A 5,996-nucleotide genomic window follows, 5' to 3' on the forward strand; every position below is an offset into this window, starting at 1 on the left:
ATTTCCTGATTTTTATTGTCTTGTATTTCTGATCACTATGTGTGTGAAACTTGGACAGTACAGAAACCTGGCGGAAGAAAAAAAAATCCTGATTATTTATTTATTTATTTATTTATTTATTTATTTATTTATTTTATTTTATTTTATTTTATTTTATTTTATTTTATTTTATTTTATTTTATTTTATTTTATTTTATTTATATGCCACCCACACTACCCAGAGGTCTCTGGGTGGCTTACAACAATTAGTTTGAAATGTGTGGGAGGAGAGTTTTGCAAATACTCTGGACTGCTGGAACGACAAATGAGTGGGTCCTAGATCAGATCAAGCTTGAACTATCTCTGGAGGCAAAAATGTTGAAGCTGAGACTTTCCTACTTTGGGCACATCATGAGAAGACAGAACTCTCTGGAAAAGACAACAATGCTGGGAAAGGTAGAAGGCAGCAGAAAAAGAGGAAGACCAAATACGAGATGGATTGACTCCCTAAAGGAAGCCATAGGCTTGAGTTTACGAGAGGTGAGCAGAGCAGTTGAGGACAGGACATTTTGGAGATTGCCCATTCATAGGGTTGCCGTGAGTTGGATGCAATTTGACAGCACATAACAACAACAACATTCTTAAGTGACAACAGAAGGGATTCTTTATTTTTTTCCCCTGTAGTATTTTTGTACAGACTTGCAAGGTGCAATATCAGAATTGGCTACTAGATGGAGCCAAGTACTATTTCCCTGCATTTTCCTAGCCTGCTTGTGACAGCACTGGAACCTGCCAACAACAGATACTGCACTGAATTACTTGTGTGACTGAAGCTAAGTTAAAGCTAGAGATAATCTAGCTGTTCAGCCGTGATGAGAGTAACCCAGGTAGTTACTTTAAAAATGTGGCAGTTAGGAATGTTCAGTTCCTCCCCCTTCAGTAATTCTGCCTTAGTTCTCAGGTGGCTGTGGTTTAATGAAATTTAAATTGCCGTTTCACATCCATAACTTTTTAAGGACCCTATAGCGTGAAGTGGCTGCTTTGCTCCCAACTTGATGCTGGTATGGAAAGAAGTGGGACCAATGCTTAGAAAAAACATCCATTCCCTAGAATATTTTTCAAAGTATAGATATATAGACTTTCTTGGCACTGTGGAGCTTAATTTCTGATTTTAAATGCTTCAGCCTCGAAAATTAAGCATTTTTCTCTGTGTTTTGTAAAAGTCGTATGATGTAAACCTGAAGGACTGTTCTGTTGTCTTCTTTAAAAGCCTACCTTTAAAAAAATCTAGACAATTATAAAATAATATATAATATTACAATTGAATTTAGATTTTTCCTCTATAAGTTATTTTTGTTTAATTTATTGTTCAACAGGATTCCATTTTGTTGTATCATTAATACTAATAATACTGACAACAACAATATGTCAAGTTGATTCCAATGTATGGTGACCCTTGAAAGGATTTCCTAGGTATTAAATACTCAGAAGTGGTTTACCATTCCTTTCTTCTGATGGTGCTCTTGGACTGTGCAGCTTGTCTAAGGCTACACAGTCTGGCTGTTCTTGAGAGAGGTATCGAATTCCCAACCCCTGGATTCACAGGCAGGTCCTCCAACTCCAAGCTATTCAGCCAGTGGTAGACTTATCAAAAAAACAACAACACAAAACTATTGTGGATTGTATCTGTGGTGGGTTGAGAACTATGTTGCACTGCTCTGTTTCCTGCCAAAATTTACCACTATGGCAGCATGGTTTCCCCATCACTCCCCATTAAATGAGGCACATGCCCCCCCCCACATAAATTGTTTATACATTGATTCATGCTTTCTGGAGTGCAGATCTGTTTGTAAACAGTGCACATTCAGAATGTTCACCTTGTTTTGAAGGGAAAGGGACAATGCTTAAGGTGAAAACACTACTGTACTTTTTTGCTAGTAAGGTGCCAAATTTTGATGCACTGGAAGGGGATTTTTGGAGGATTTTTATGTAACAACAAAGCAACACATTAATAATGGGCAACATAAATTTCTAGCATGATTGGAGCACTGATAACACTAATGTCAATGTGGCTGGTGGGAATTAAAATGCCATGTTCCAAATTCCTGCCCCATGAAAAAATCAGTGGGTGCTTAAGTGCTGAATCATATCATTTTGTTCAACTTATCAACGGGACTTTTTTTTCACGCTGTTGCAATCTGTCTTGTCATCTTCCTCATTAAGACTTTGCAGAGATAAACCATATGGTTCACTGACAAAGTGAACATACTCTCTGTCAGGGACACTTTGCTCCCCTGCAGTTCTTTCCTTCTGTTTGGGCTCCTGTACAATATAGCTACATATTAATGTAGACAATATTTAGCCTGCTTTTCCTATAGAAAAGTCCCAATTAAAATAGCTCATTCAATTAATGAGGGTTTGATAGATCAGTACATACATAAGGCTCATGGATTCCAATGTGGACTAACAACTGGATTTAGTCCAGAAATTCCAAGTAAAGAATCCATTGAACTGCACTTGAGGCAATGAGATTTTTATGTTGTAATTTAACAGTTAGACAAGGCAAAAATGCCCACCAGCCAGCCAGCTAGACAAACAGACAGATAATAAGATTTTTTTTTCAATGTTTAGGATAGGCAAATACTGTATTATTTTATCAGCTTAATTATTATTATTTTTTGGTAAGACACATATTTCTTATAAACTTATTATTTTGTCTCTGACAAATGAAATCTAGTTGATATATATGCAGAGCATGGGGTGGATACTTTCCCCCAACTGACTAGAAACATTTTCATTTATTCTCTCTCCAGTGTGGTTGCAGTAGAACCAAGATTATTTCCTGCAACAGCTATTATATTTCAGCTAAGGGTTTTTTGCATTCCATTAAAAAAACCCCACTCAGGTGGCCAGTGACTGAGGGAAAGCTTGCCTAAAGAGAAAGGTCTTTGCCTGCTTGCAAAAGGCCAGCAAAGATGGGACCAACCTGGCCTCCTTTGGGAGGGAGTTCCAGAATCTGAGAGCAGCTACAGTGAAGACCTTTTCCTGTGTCCCCATCAAATGCACATGTGAAGGTGGGACCAAATAGAAAGGTAAAATGTAAATGTTCCCCTTGACAATTTTTGTCCAGTCGTGTTCGACTCTAGGGGGTGGTGCTCATCCCCGTTTCCAAGCCATAGAGACAGCATTTTGTCCAAAGACAATCTTCCGTGGTCACATGGCCAGTGCGATTTAGACACGGAACGCTGTTACCTTCCCACCAAGGTGGTCCCTATTTATCTACTTGCATTTGCATGCTTTCGAACCGCTAGGTTGGCGGGAGCTGGGACAAGCGACGGGCGCTCACTCCGTCGCGTGGATTCGATCTTACGACTGCTGGTCTTCTGACCCTGCAGCACAGGCTTCTGCGGTTTAGCCCACAGCGCCACCACGTCCCTACCAAATAGAAAAGTCTCTCCTAATGATCGTAACACCTGAGCAGGCAGGAAAAGGGAGACACGGCCCTTATGACAGCTTGGACTTTATGGGTTAGAAACAGCACTTTAAATTGTGCCCAGAAACAGATCCAGAGCCAGTGGAGTTGCTGTAATGGGGGGGAGGCATTATGTGACCCTTGTGATTTAAGCTAATACCTTTGCATTATGCAGAAATCACAGCAAATAACCTCTAATTTTGCATGAGATGTCTTTTTTTTTTTTTTTTTTTTTTAAACAGGTAAAGATTCCATGTTTTAAAGCTGTATTCTACTCCTATCTAATTCTTAGCTTTTGGTTCAGTTCAGTACAGGTATTTTTAAATTACAGAACTTTTTTCATGAAACAGGTCTGCCACCTGCTGACAATACTGTGGTACTGCCAATAATGAATTTTAAATATATTTTTATATTTCTAAATTAATTTTCTGAGGAATTTCTCCCCATAACCTTCAATTCCTTGGTTGTGTTCTTATTTTAAAACTTTTGATAAAGGAGACATTCATAAAGTTAGAAAGAAATGGGAGAAAATGTATGTCTACACTTTGCTTGTGTTATAAAGGCGTTCCAGGTGCCACATTCAGCCACCTTTGATGTGGTTTTTCCCATTGAAGTTCCTAGATGTATTTAGGGTGTCTCAAAGGTCAAAACTTTACCCAACAAATTAAATGGCTAGCTCTTGGCATTATGTGTAGATTATTCCAGCTGTTGCATTATGCTGAGTGACTGCTAGAGGGAGCCAACACTGTTTTGCAATGAATGCCAGTTTCTTAAGTTTCTCGTGAATATGTTTGGAAGAAATTCAATAACTATTGCTTTTGTAGTCTAGAATAATAAATAGGCTGGGGAAAAGACCCCAAATTCCTTCCATTCTTAATCCTGAGCCACAACACACTTTGTGTACTTTGCTCCAGATAATTCAATTTTTAGTGGATCAAGTGGTTCTAGATGGAAATGGTTGGGGCGGACAGAAAAATTAGTTGACATTTCTCCCTCTCCTGCAAGCAGGGGCAGCAACAGAAAACAAAAACACAAACTGAGAAACAACAAAATAAAACTCAGGCAAGTGCTTCTTATTGTCCCTCTCCATTTCAATTCCAGCTGTATTTCCTTTGCAATTGCTATGTAATGCCCTCTAGAAGCAGGGCACCCAACTCTGATATATCTGGGGCTAGTTTTGAGCCCCTAGAATCTATTGTGGGTTTTATCTCCCATATCGCTAGAATTTGGTGGCAACAGAAATTGTGTCTCAAAGCAAACCCCAATAGCTTGCTTTGAATGGGTTTTTTCTCCCAGTTGCAGTGGTGTGACTTGCCAGCAAAGTTCTGTGGTGTCATTGTGTCGTTCTATTTGGGAGGACCTCAAGAAGAGCCTTGGGGCATTATCCCCACCCCTGCCTCTAGCAGTGTTATATGGAGTTCTAGAAACAAATGTGGGAGAGTGAAAGGACTGAACGTCACAACTACATAGATTCCAGTGATGGGCAGCCAGTGGTTCTCCTTTTCCTGCACTGAGTGGACTGTCAGGCTCAGGTGGCTTTAGCTGGGATTCTGAAATACTGTAGTGAGAGAATTGACTGTGGGCAACAGCCTACGAGTTCTAATCCCTGACAACCTCAGACCTGGAAAAAAGTAGTATTTCTATTTCCAGTATGCTTTTTGAGAACTCTACTAAGTAAGTGTAACACCTATAATAATAAATTTAGATCTCCAGTGCTGGAAAGGACCCTATGAATCACTGGGTCCAGTGTCTGCCAAGGAGGCACAGTGGGGAATTGAACTCCCAACCTCTGTCTCCACAACCGGATACCTAAATTACTGAGCTATCCAGCAGTTCTGTAAAGTAGTGGTTCAGCTTAAAGGGATGGGACTAAGAAAGAGCAGGGCTGTGAGTAAGAAATTTGAATCAGAAAGACTGGGAGAGCAGAAGAGGCTGGAGCTGCTGTTGCCGTTTGGATTACTAAGGTTCTTGCCAACTGGGTCTAGGTAAAAGTCCTATATGTTTTTGTTGGAGGAGTGAGTCCACATAGTAAATTCATAAACTGCATACCTTTGAAGTGATATTTTATTTTAGGTTTTTAAAGTTTCCGTATGTGGAGCTGATTTGTTGAGGTATTGGACACCCAACCCAGTTGAGGAAGCTATCTTGGATTTTTCTTATCTGAATTTGAATTCAAACAGATGCTTGAACTTTGCAGTTCTACAAGTAACTACTGTATTGGTGCTGTTGCCAACGGCTTTGGTGCACAAATTGTAGCATTTTGTTGTTTTAATTACGCATTTTATCTGCTACGTTACATAACAATGAATAAGAAAAGGCTCATTTTGTGAAATTGTGTTTGCAAGGTTGATCAATAGATATCTAAGTAAGCAAACAGTCCCATAGAACTTAAAAGTGTTATATAAGCATTGTTCTGAAAATGAATTTTTAGCTGATGTAGACATCACAAAATAGTACTATAAAAAGGTTCATCACACAAGTCTATTTTTTAAAATAAAAGCAACAGTACAATATTTGAAAAGTGAAACAATGGGAATACCAGGGA

This window comes from Pogona vitticeps, chromosome 5 (genome assembly GCF_051106095.1).
Source record: "Pogona vitticeps strain Pit_001003342236 chromosome 5, PviZW2.1, whole genome shotgun sequence".
NCBI lineage: Eukaryota > Metazoa > Chordata > Lepidosauria > Squamata > Agamidae > Pogona > Pogona vitticeps.